Consider the following 13,939-nt stretch of genomic DNA (forward strand, 5'->3'; position numbering starts at 1 on the left):
CCGTGTGCCAGCCCCCTGGGGAGGGTGTCAGCTGTAAGCAGTGGGCAGGCATCCCTCCCAACAGCTGGGGAGTGAAGGCCCCATTGCTGAGGGGGTTCTGATTTATTAATCAATACCAGGAGTATTGATTAATAAATTGATTAATTACCTGGTATTGATTGCTCTTGTAACTCATTTGTATCTGTGTTCTCGTTGAACTTCCTTAGGCTACATCTTGAGGCTAGGATGTACATCTCTTTTTTGGGGAAGGTTTTTTTTTAAAAAGATTTTTATTAAAATATAGCTGACATACAATATTGTATTAGTTTCAGGTGTACATACGTTTCTTTATTTTTGAATCCATATCTAGCACAGTGTCTGGTATGGGAACGAGCCATATAGTTTTATGAAATATGTTTTCAATTTTTTGAATAATAGTCTATAAGTTCTTACTATTATTGGATGTGGCCTTTATTTCTTTATTTATTTTTCCTCAGCCACTGAAACATGTTTACGTGCCATTTCTAAGATGTCTTAAAATTCAAAGCATTCAAAGCTTGTATGTTTTTTTAAGAACTGTTTCTTAAATCATCCCGTTAATCTAGATTAATTTGTATCACTTGTTCTGTACCTAGAACAGCTCTGTCCCACAGAACTTTTCGGCTCTGAGAAAAATGTTCTAATATACATCGAGGTCCAGAGTGGGCCTTGGTCCCCTGGGATTTGGCATCATGATTGCTGACCTGGTACCAAGAGCCCAGTCCTTGGTTTAATAGACCGAGTAGGAATGCAGAACCTGTTTAATCAAGAGTTTGATTGACGTGACTCCTCAAGAGGAAAGTCAGATGCTAGCTGTCTAGGCACTGAGCAGTTTTCTCTGACTACATCGCAGATCCATTCCACAAATTCACTAGGTCAGCAGTTTGCTGGACAGCAGGCCGACTGGGATTCGCTGGCCTAGTTCAGTTCTGCGTGGTCTCTAGTTTGGAATATTTCCTTAACAAGGCCAATGAGTCGCTGGGGTTCACTTACGGTATTTGAATTGAAGCAGAATAAATCAGATGACATTCGCCTCTCCATCCTATCTGACTTTCTGGCTCAAGGACATTTTAATTCATTTAATCTTTATTTTTATTTCCATTTTCAAAGTTCATAAATTTGATCCATGAACTGTTTAGTTATTCAAAGAAAATCTTTTCTTCCTCACAAGCCATAATCTAATAAGATTCTCCAGTTGATTAGAATGGTCTTTTCACACACACAAAAATAATAATAAGGCGAGGATGTTGCAACCAGTGAATTCTCTTCATCATTGAAAAAAGCATATTTAAAAAAAGCATATTTAAAACTCATATTTAAAAGCATATTAAAAATCTTTGAGTTTTTAATAATTATTTAATAATATATTCTAGTCTTGGCAATGAGTACAGTAATAATATTAATATTGAAAAAAAAAACCTGTTAAGTTTGCATCTAAGAAATGTTCGCAAAAATTTCACACCAAGTCAGCAATTTACTCAACAACAGGGATTTTCTGTGTCCTACTTCCGATATTTCTAGTTACACAACTTTTCCCTACAGATAGAAGAATAACGTTGTAAATTAAATGTATCAGATAAACGGATGTGAGTCTTTCTCTTGATATGAACACTTAGTGCAAATTTTTTTTCCAGGAGGCATTCTTAGTAGGTCCTGAATTAGATTACTGAAAGTTTTTTGAAATCAGTTTTAGTGCTCAGTATTTAACTATAACCTTAGCCTTATTCCTATTATCTGAATACCAGCAATTCTGATGAGAACAGTAGCTGCCTATGAGAGCCAGGAGGAGTAACCAGTCTTCGAGTCTATAAGCCCCTGACTTTACCGTATGAATTAAACAGAGCAGCGCATGTATTTCAACACCAAGGACAATCCCTCCCCCTTCTTTCTTTGAAAAGAAGTCTAGTTGTTTGAAATGTATGAAACCTATTTGATGGTGAATTGCTATTTCAGTCACAGAAGGTAGTTCTAAATCTCAAAGTGGGAGAATAGGTATTTATGATATATTAAGCTCAAATAAATGTTTCACGTTGGATTACTGCGTGAAACCATGAGGCAAATGAACTCGGAAAAAAATGAAAATGTATGCTTCGTCGTCCTTCTAGTACATTTCAATACCAGATTTTAGTGTGATATACAGTGATGGTTGCCATAACAACGAGGCAATCCAGGGGTTGTGACTGTGCATATGAGGAAACTGGCTGCTCTGGTGAGAAATAACTGTCTTGTTCATAGTCATCTAGTTATTTCATCTTCTACGTCTACTATCTAGATTTGGTCTCTTAGAATTGCTGATCATCCGTCTAAACTTTAGGTTCTGAGCTTCTTCTTTTGATAATTTCCAGAATATTCGAGAAAAGAATAAATGAAGAGGGTAGGTGTCAGGTATCCCTGTTCTCCATGGCTTAAGAAATCAACATAATTGATGAGATGGAGTTGAAGCAAACCATATAATTAGGAAAAGGGGAAGGCCATGTAATTTTGAATTAAATAATGTGATGATAGATAATTATTCATCTAAATGATAAGAGGATTGCTTTGAAATAAAATATCACATACATGGTCAAGCATGAAAATATTATTTCAACAGAATGGCTGATGGCATTTAGTATGTTGGCACTTCAGTGTGGGAACTTAGCTTGTTATTCTAAATGATTAGTAATTAAATTATATATTCACAACCAGCTTATGATAGGTACTGAGTCAAATCTAAACCACGCAACCATCATTTCCCTAAGAGGTTTTGAGAAAGATAGTAGAGACCTTTTTTTAGTAAAGTCTCAAACTTTTCAAAACTCTTAGTGAAAATGCTGTCTTCCACACATGTGTAACGATGACACATTTTTCGTATTATGCAGGGGCTCTTAAAGTCTGAAAACAAAAAGCTGGTGAAAATTTATGTTTTAATAATAAAAGCGAGCTTTTATGAGGGCTAACTCTGTGCCAGGTACTTTATTTAATATTATTTCTCAACTTACAACAACGCTTAAAGTAGATATTATTCTCTATTTCATAAATTGAGGATAACTGAAATTGAGTAGCTTCCCAAACATCAAAAATGTTTGTTTCCTATTCTCCCCTTATGTTTGTAGAATCTGATTGTGAGCTCCCCAACAGCAGATTCTGTTTTTTTTTCCCTTCGCCATTATATTCCTACTATCTAATTCAAACCCATCTTATGGTAAGCACTACATGGTCAGGATATAAAACCTTTCAAGACAGTTTTCCAGCAATAAAGTTCCGTGATAAGCTGTGTGATTTATCTATTGCTGCATAACAAATTATTCTAAAACTTAGTGGCCAAAGCAATGAGCACTTGCCATCTCACAGTTTCTGTGGGTTAAGGATTTGGGAGGAGCTTAGCTGGGTGATTCTGGCTCAGGATCTCTTGTGAGCTGTAGCTAGGCCATCAGTAGGGCTGCGGTCAGCCAAAGACTTGACTGGGGCTGGTGTGTCTGCTTCCAAGATGGCACATTCACATGAGCGTTGACAGGAGGCCTCAGTTCCTCACACGGGCCCTTCGTAGGACAGCATGAGTGTCTTATGAGTGTCCTCACAACAGGGCAGCTGTTTTCCTGAGAGTGATAAAGGAAAGGAGGAAGGAGGAAGGAGGAAGGAGGCAATATGGCAAAGAGGAAGCCATATTGCCTTTTATGACTTAGTCTTGGAAGTCACATATCATCACTTTAGTCACATTCTAGTTGTTAGAAGTGAGTCGCTAAACACAGCCCACACTCAAGGGTTGAGAAATTAGGCTCCATCTTTTAAAGAAAGCAGTATCAAACAATTTGTGGACGTATTTTCAAGCTACCACATAAACAGACTTTTGATTTCAGAAAATACTGAAATTCTGGAAATCCAAGAACATAGAAAAACGCAACCTAATTTCATTTACCAAAAGGAGTTAAAAAATATGACCACAATCTACCTACACAAAATGTGTTGAGTAACGTAATGTTAAGAAAGTTTGCATCATTCAAAGGCGTTGAGTCCTGGTAATATTACAATATGTCTGAATAATATTATGGTGTCTATTCAAATAATACTGTTTCTCTAAATATAGTTATACTAGTGTAGCATTTTTCTAAAAAGGTCAGGCTTACGGTCAGTACCATTAGTCATAGAGACTCAAGAAAGAGACAAATAACTAAAACAGAAAAATAAGGTAAGGTAATCTACTAATATCTATAGATATCTCCCTTGTACTTACCAGGTCTTTGGATAAATTATTACCTGAAGTGTTATCTCCTCGCATTCTTAAGCTTACAGCACCCCTAGCCCCTGTCGTGCATTTTTCCAACCATGGAAAGGACCTCATTTAATCTTTGAAATAATCCAAACCCAGATGTAAGAGGAAAGGAACTGGATATTTGGAAAACTGAATAATCAAGCTAATTGTATTTCTCCCTAATGAGAAGATGAAAAAACAAGCATAGAGGTTAAAAATTAGCCCCAAACACAAAACAAAGAATTAATGGAGAGGATCAGATGCTCATCAAATCCTAGATTTCTTTTTGTTTTTACATGTTTTTTAAACTTATTGTTATTAGAGAAAAACACATATTATTATATAAAATTGGGAAATGTAAAAAATGGAAGAAAACAATCACCACCCAGAATCAGCCACTTTAATGATTGGTGTATTTGCTTTACATCTTTGATTCATATAGAGTTTTTACATTGTTGGGATCACATTATCCACGTGTTTTTAGATATCCTGCTTCTTTCACTTATTATTAAAGCAGAAACATTTCCCCAAATTATTATAGCTCTTCACAGCTGTTTTTGATGGCTGCATAATGGTCCAAGGTATGGCTATTCATAAGACTTAACTTCTCCCTCTTATTGGATAATTGAGGCATGACAACAGCAACGATAGCTAACTTTATTTATTGAGCTTTTTAAAAATGTGTGTGCCAGGCACTATTCCAAGTGCTTTAATCCTTACAACTCTAGGAGGTAGAGTTTTTGTTTTTTGTTGTGCTTTATTTTACGAATGGGGAAATCAAGTCAGAGACAGATTTAAAATGGTCAGCATGGGAGACTGGATTATTGTCTTTAATTCTTTTCTCTTTCCATCTGCCGTGTGACCTAGCATTGCAATAGTGGAGGCAGAGCCTGCATCGCTGTCTCTTGACTTTGGGCTCAACCAGTGGAAAGCTTGCAAGCTTAACCAAACCTTTAAAGCTTTAAGGGCACATGTGTGTTTGAGCTTGACCTCTTAGGCTCCTGTGTTCGCCATGAGAAAAATATGCTTTGTGTAGCTGCTGGTCCACGGAGAATGAAGAAACACATGGGACAGACCTAAAACTAACCTGTAGCCTGGAGCCAAGCCCTCTTCAGCCCAGACGAATCTAAGCAATTTATAGCTGACCCATAGACTTGAGCATGAAAGAAATAGATGTTTGTTGCTATAAGTTCCTGATAATTGGAGGGTTATTTGTTATACAGCCATAACTAATTAACACTGCCAGTTACAACGCAGGCCCTTAACCTAGAGTCCATGAATATCTATAGTAAGCAATGGATTTCACCTTCCTTAGGTGTCTCCAAGAATATTAATTTTTACCACCAAGCTTTTCATGAGAATTGCACAATCGTTAAAACTCAGTAACTAGTCTTCATTGTGGTCTTCATATAAGCAACATGACTCAAATTGAGAAGGTTAATTTTGCATGGTTGAAGGTGATAATAAAATAAGTTGCTTGTATCTATCACAATATATGTACAAGAGAGGAAATTTTAATCTAGTTGCACAAAAATATTAAATCAAAAGAAGGTGACTTGGGAAGAAAACAAGAAGAAAATAACTTGCCTTAGGCATATCTTTCAGCCTAGGGCCTACCTAGCTTATTACTTCTAGATTTAAGATTTTCGACTATGGCTGGTAGAGAAAGGGTTAAGCATTGGGTTAAAACTAGTCTTAGCTAATGTGAAAGTAGTACAGAAAAAAAAAGACAGCAAGAAATAAGGCAGATAGATGATGAGGAAAAGAGGAAGGAACAGATTTCTATCAAGACTTTAAGGTCAACCATTAACACTAGGATTTTATAACTTTTCATAACTGTTATTATAGCAGTTGATTTTAAGCAGGTTTAGTTATCCTAATTTCCTACCCATTTGTCATGCTTTCATCATTTCTGAGTCTTTTGTAGTATTTCAAAATGGATCTAATGTAAAATCTTACTGTTCGTGCAGTAGTAACTAAAACACTCCGACGCCATAGAATTGAAATTATTTTTAGAATGGTGAAAATTCCCATGGTGCAACAGAGATAACAATGTTCGTAATATTTTGAAAAGGAAGTATTTGCTTGGGTTGTGTGTAAGAGAAACACACACGCGCACACGCACGTGTGCACCAGGAACAGAAAGAATTCATCAAGAACCAAAAAAACACAGGTTCATTTTTTTCCCAATAAGAATCTACAGTCTTTATTCTTGCAATGGCACTATTAAAGTCAGTAGAGTCTTTACTGAGATTTTTTTTGGGCCACTAATGAAAGATACAGAAATGATTAATAAATCTAGATTCATTTTATAAAGCTTTCTAAATGAGGTTTAAAAAGAAAAGCTAATCTTATTCAAACTGGCAAGTGTTGTTATTCAAATGAGTAAAGCCTTTTAAAACAACTTTCCCATGGCTTCTTTTACACTTTATTTGAACTCTTGTTTTCATAATAAGCTATTATCATTGTGGTATGTAAAAATAATTTTATTTTAAGGTCTCCTGTATCCTGGCTAAGTATTAGCTTTACTGAAGTCATTAAATCACAACTTCTTTATCAAATTTAAAAGTTAAATTCTTGCTTCATTTGGAAAAAAAAAAATAACTCTAGAAGAAAGACTTTCAATCCCCATTGCGGAAAACATTACAAAATCATTGTTATTTGAAGGTCAAAGAAAATGCAGCTAAAAATTGTAGAAAAAATATGATAGAGGTATGTCAAGAAGTTAATTAAGATAGGTTATTTTTCTAGATTTTGTGATACTTTTGCTATTTGCTAGCTTTTTATATTTGTAATTTGTTGTAATCTTTTTTCTCATTCTAAATACATATCTGAATTTTTGTACCTAGTTTTGAATTTGTAATGTAGTGTTCTTTTCTCTTTAAAAGGGCCCGCAAAATGATGTTTCACGCTCACAAAACCTGGTTTCACTCCTGCTTGCCCGACAGGCACAAGTGTAAACACATGTATGCACATGAACACACACATGCACACGCTAACCTCACCACTGCTACTCCCCCACATATTTGGCGACAAGCCTTGTCGCCCACTGCATATATTAGACCTCTGGGATATCATCTCATCCCAAGGAAGTTCTGGTTCATTGAGCCCTCAAAACAGGACCAGAGAAAACCCTATGGAGCTATTGGCACTCTGGCGAGACCATGGCGAACAAAACTGGATTTGGCCCAAAAGATCTCTACGGAAGACTCCTTGTTTTCAATCATGGGTATCTCAGGAGTTCTGAGCTGTTTCTGTAGTGTCTGGGGAGAGTTGAGTTTGTTCAGCTCTAAAGAGCACCCTGGAGAATATAGAATCCCCAGTGGATTCTCTAACAAACTCCCTCTCCCAGCATCTTCTGGGTCTTTGAGGACAAACCAAGTGCCATGATTCCTTCGAATAACTGCAGGCCCCTGGCTCTGGAACCATTCCGCACTGGAGAATGAGAAGCTGCTCAGTCCCTGGGGAACATCAGCGGTGAGGAGCCTTCCACAGATCCTCAGGGGATCAGTTCTGTAGTTGTCTTGCAACAAGCTGGCACGAATCCCAGGTAATCCAAGGGCTGGCTTCTGAGGTCCTCTTGAATATGAAATGCAACTCGAGGTAGTGAAATAGCTCTGCAAACACGTGCTATTTTGCAATGCGCCAGGCAGTACGTGAGGGCCAGGAGATACCCTGGGAAGGGGAGGCGGTGAGCAGGACAGTAAACACCCAGCTCAGTGGTGCTGGTGACTGAGCACAGCTGAAGGCACATGGTAGACATGGCACCAAATGGATGCTGACCATATACAGAAAGGTCATGTGATTCAAATCTCAGCTCTCTTTCTCCTCTACACAGCCCAGCCCAGTTTCAGCTCTGAGTCAGCCTTGACGTAGATCTCTCCCCCTTTTTTGGTTTCCCCATGAAATCCAATCAAGCGTGGATAAGTTACAGCTTTGCTGAAGACTGGGAATAACACAATCTACAACATGCTGAATTCCTTGGAAAACATGCTGTAGGTGTGTGTTTTCCTTCAAATGTCTTCTTCCAACCCCATCTTCTCCTGACTCCAGCCCCTAAGCAACCTCAGTCCTCTGGCTCTTCTCTCTCCGTCTCTAACAGGAAATCTGAGCACCTGATCAACATTCAGGCCTGAGGACTTCCTTGCCTGCAGTGAACTATCATAAAGCTTCTTTTCAACTTCTCAATTAAGGCAGGTCTCTCCCTACATAGGAATTCTGGTACCACCTGCTAAAATAATAACTTTCTCCATATGGCTACCTAGATAAAACAGGAAAGAATACTGCTATTTCACCACAGATGTAATGATTGAGGGTGTCCTGTCTGGGCGACATATATTATTACAACTCTCTAATGGGGTTTTTATTTCCATAAGTCAATTTAAAACAATTTTAGTATTTCCTCTGTACAGATTCATTTAAGGAAATTTGGAAAATTCATAAAAGTCGAAAGAAAAGGAAAATGAATCAACATTATTCCACCACTCACATTACTTATCGTTCATATTTTTTTTGTGAATTTTTGCTCAGATTTTATATCCACTGAACTAAAGGTTTTGTTTCTTTGTTTTTCAAGCACAGTTTTAACCAACCCGTACATATATGTATCTGCTTTTTCAATGGTGGTCCTAAATATTTTCCAAGTTAGCACACAGAACTCTCACATGTCACTTAGATGTTTGCATTAGAGACCCTCAAGTACATAGTCCAAGTTGACTTACTACATTAGTTTTCTGTTGCTGCTGTAACAACACAGATTTCTTATCTGACAGTTCTAGAGGTCAGAAGTCCAATGTGGGTCTCCGTGGGCTGGAACATTCTGCATTCCTCCCGCAGGCTCCAGGCAGGAATGTTTCCTATGCAGCTTCCGGAGGCCACCTGTGTTCATCAGCTGGTATTTCCTTCACCATCTTCACAGTCAGCAACGTTGCATCTCTCTGTGCCTTTCTCTCCTACTTTTAAGGACCCTGGTGATTACGGCGGGCCCATTCAATAATCTCTCCGATTAGCAATATTAATTCCATGTACAACCTTAGTGTCTGCTTTTGCCATCTTTAGGCAGCCATTATTCTGCCTACCACACTTATCCATTTCTTATTATTGGGCTTTCAAGTTGTTTCTTATTTTTCACTCTGACATATAGCACTGTAATAAATATTGTTTAATTTATTTTTTCTTTTTTAGGTAAACCAGTCTTTTCTAGCTACAGATCTTTTCTCTTAAAAAGATAAATTATAGAGAGTAGAGAGCTTTTGGGCAGGTATATGGGATGCCGTTGGCACTGAAGTGTGTGATTTAGCAAAAATAAGATTCTAGTCCATACTTCACCAGCATTTACAAGCCGAGCAATTTTAGGCAAGTCACATAATGCAACCGAAAAATTTTCCAATCTGAGAAATGGTAAGATAATGCTTACGCAGGTATCATCATTGAGTCAAATGAGATAATGCAAACTGTGCAGCCACTGTGTTATACGTAGTCGCGGTGCTGATTATCATGATTATGATATTAATCAATGTAATAATTGAAATTAGATGAGATAATATGGACTTATGATTTCTATTATTTCTAGTGAAAATACACCTGGCAACTCAAATCACATATCTTGTCTAGATGGAGAAGGAAAAAAAACGACGACGACAAAAAATGTGATCTTGGTAAGAATCAGGTTGGAAAAGAACACTGGTTTTTGATTTTGAATGATTAGTTCAAAATATGCTTTGCCTCCTCCCTTACTCCCTGCAGCCATCCTGGCCTCTATGTAGCTCTGCTGTCGTACCAGGCAGGCTTTCACTCCATGGCCTTCCAAGGCTTTCACTCCAAGGTAGCAATTGCTACCTTGTCTTCCATGAATGCTCTACCCCTGACAGCTACTTGGCTCCCTTTTCCTCCTCATTCACTTCTCTGCTTGAGCATCTCTGCAAACATCGCCTCTGTGGACCAATCGCAATAGAACTGTACTACCACCAAGACTCCTGGCATTCCCTACTAGTTTCCCTTCTTTCATTTTTTCCCTGTATCACCAGTAGAGTATAAGTTTCATGAGGGTAAAGATTTCTGTCTGTTTTATTTGCTGCATTTTGCCCAGTGCCTAGAACGGTATCTAGGATATATCATGGACTCAATAATTTTGTTAAATGATTGGACCGATTTTGATGCAGTCCAAGCATTTTATCCATTGGGTCATGAAAAAGAATTTACCAAAGGACTCTTTTTAGTAGTAGTTCTCCATATGCAGGCGGATTCTTCACACATGATTTCAACAGCAACAGGCCCACGGGGGAAAAGCAAGCAAACACAAAAGAATGTACACATTTATGAAGTCTATATTGAAAAAACAAATGTCTAAGATGACTGTTTTCTTTCCTCTGATTTTAAAAACTGAAGTATAAACAGAGATCCTACAATGGTTGGGTTTGGAGAAAAAGGCAAGAGGCATAAATGAAGACTTCTGCATAAGGATGAATTTAGGTGGGTACGTCACTCAGGCCTGTGGCCTTTGACTCGGAGCTGTTGTCATCACTAAGCACTTCTTAATCTAATGTTGAAAATCAGAAATAAAAAGAAATTCGTGTTTGGTTTGTTAGTTTAGTGGAAGTCAATTGAGTTGGAGAATGAATTGAACCTTGGCGTGTGCTTTACATGTCGTAACAGAAAAAGCTTGTGTTAGAGATTAGGGCCATGCTGAGTATATTAACTTTATTTATCTTTATGAACTTTTCATGAACTAATTTTAATCGTCCTTTACACACAAGTACTAAGGACTCATCATGACACCGCCCTGCTCGGACAGGGTGTTATTGTATATGCATGCGTTTGTAACTTGCCTAGTTTTATAACCCCTACTCAGAAAATAGAACAGCTGCTAGTCCCACTTCCTGGCTGTTCTCTCAGCTTCCCCTTCCTTCCTGTCCTTCTACTCTCATCCTATGTTATTTCTCTTAAAGCAAATTTTCAAAATATCAAGATAGATAAAGATCTGAGGATCATAACTCTTGTATACTCCTTAAGGGCATTTTTTTTTTTTGTCTTGGATCCTGTATTCCTAACAATGAAACTGTGCCAAGAATCTATTTCAAAAGTAAAGCCAAGATATACCCCTGTGGGACTTGCAGCAGATAAACAGCTTTCAGTCTAATCCTAGCAAGAATGAGCAAATGGACACCGATACTCAGTTTGGCATCTCACTAACGTAATTAATCCCTTTCCCATGCAAAGATACTCTTCTGGGACTTGTGTGAGTGTGATTGTGTGTGTGTGTTTGTGTCTGTGTGTCTGTGTGAATGTGTGTGTCTCTCTCTCCCTGTGTAGATATATTTATTCTCTTGGGATATGAGGTGATATTTAAGAACTTAGAAAACCCACGTTAAATGTTCAAGTGAAAGAAATCATATGTCATGCTTATCTTTGGTGAAAGCACATGTGCGTTGGATGATTTCCATTCACAAAGATCATCTCCTTCAACCAAAACGGTAAGACAACTGCCAGGAAAATGTGTGGTGAATTTATTCCAAACCCTTTCAACCAAGGCCGGTTTACGTACCAGCTCAGTCATGGCCAAGCGTCAGTAATGGAGTTAAGATGAGAGTAGATGCAAAGGGCCAGCTGGAGTTCAATGCCAGCTCAGAACATCAGTGTAGGCCTGGCTTAATTAATGGTGGGGAGAAGTTGGCCAGTTCCAAGAGAGTTCTAGAATTAAACATGAGCCTACGTGTTGGGCAGTTTCTGTAGAGACGACAATGTGAAACTAGGAATCAGGTTTACAATTGTCCAGTTTAGAGATTCGAGATGTAAGACTCCGGCAGATTCAAACCAAGGTTGGTGGGACCAGGGACAATCTATGGGACGGCTAGCTAATATTTCAGTTCGAGGACAGAATTTAAAAGACTCAGAACTCCAGGTATTTGGAAAATGGGTTTGATTCCTCTCTGGATGATAAAATTAGCCTGAAAGGAGTATGAGTGAAAGTGAAGGATTCAAAGAAATAACCAAGAATTCACCAGCAAAAGGGAGTTCGGGAAATGAGAGCCATAAATTACTGATGAATTACTGGAAAGACTAGAAAGTTTATTTTACGTCGATAAGCCAAAAAAGAACATCTCTTAATTCAAGGGCTACATCTCTCCCTGGGTTCCTGGTCTGGGCGAAGCTATGTGGTAGAAAGGGGTAGTTGTGACAGTAGAGGATTCACAGGAAATAAAAAGTGTCCACACAGATTCTGAGAGGAAGGACTGAGTTGGGCATCTTTCCAGTCGGTATGGGTCACAGAGAGACCCAGGAATCCCAAAAGCTACGAAGAATAAGATATAATGAATAAGGGACATAAAGTAGATGAAGAATTACTTTTTCTTCTCAAGTTAGCCTGACTCCTGTTGGCCTCTCATTCAGAAGGAACCAACCTTAGTTATTAGGTTTCCTGGAAGATGAATACCTTTTTGGTCATTAAATTCTTTTACATTATCCCAAAATCCCTAGGAAAGAAGAATGCTATACATTCGTGGGCTTTATATTAAAGATTTCAGAAAGTCTAATAAATTATTTTTAGATCTCAGAGCTTCTGATAACATTCCAGTTTTATCTCAGGCCTACAGGGCTATCATTTTTATGTAGAGAAAAAGTTACAGGAGCTGCCCAATGTCTGGCAATTTTTAAGAGACTGCATTCACCCAGATATTATCATTATAAGGAAACTTAGGTTAAATTTACTGTGAGGCTGCGCATGAGATGGTGTTAGAATAAAAACACTGTCGGGAAGGAAAAGCTCTAGGGATATGCCCAGGTCTACAAAAGAATAAACCCACCAGTGGTAGAAATTGCTAGCAAAGAGAAACCTTGCTGATCCATATGTTTGGCTCAGTTCTAGGGCTTCTGACATCTTGTTGGCACAAACACCATTTGCAGCAATTAGCATGGGTGCTCTCGGCTGGGTTTCCTCCAGCTGGTCCTCTTGGCACCCAAACCAGAGGCTTCCTCCAACAGTTCAAACTCATCCAGTTTCATTCCTGGCTTGAAGAACCTTGATACAATGGAAGGTTCTGGTTCTTTTGATATTCTCCCCTTTCCTACGCTATTACTTGGCTGTCATTTGGGAATCCTGAAAGTGGCAGAGTTGGGCCTTGTCTCAAAATGAATTTCAAATCGTGGCCCAAAACCTACACGGGACCTCGGTAAAAATAACTTTAAAAACAAACTAAAAGAAATTCTAGTGAATTCTTACCCACATCCCGCTGCATTGGCCTCAGGTAATTAAGGGCTTCTGTCCCATCTCTTCCTGTAGAGGTCTGTCTGTCTTTCCATTTGGGGTTAGTTGTTCACCCTGTGACCTCAGCTGTTGAGGAAAGTTTGAATTTGCAGTTTGTCTGGCTTTTTGATATTGTAAAGGTGGGAGCATCGCCCTTTCTAGCCTGTACATCTCCCAGAAAAAAACTAGAGAACTAGATCTGCCACTGCTTCTTTCTGGCCCTTTCACGACAATCGCTGTGGCTTCTGCCGAGCAGTAAACACGCCAAGTTAAGTGAGAAGGCTGCCCCGAGCGAGGTCAGGGCCGCAGTCCTGACTTCTTTCCCCAGGACACGCCTCACACTTACTCAGCTGCTTTGTATTTGTTCATTTGGTTTCCCAAACCTTGAGTCAATAATCTCAATTTCCCCTCCTTTCACTTTAGGCAGAAAATCAGTGCCAAGTAAACTGCAA

This window comes from Pteropus medius, unplaced genomic scaffold (genome assembly GCF_902729225.1).
Source record: "Pteropus medius unplaced genomic scaffold, Ma_sr-lr_union100, whole genome shotgun sequence".
NCBI lineage: Eukaryota > Metazoa > Chordata > Mammalia > Chiroptera > Pteropodidae > Pteropus > Pteropus medius.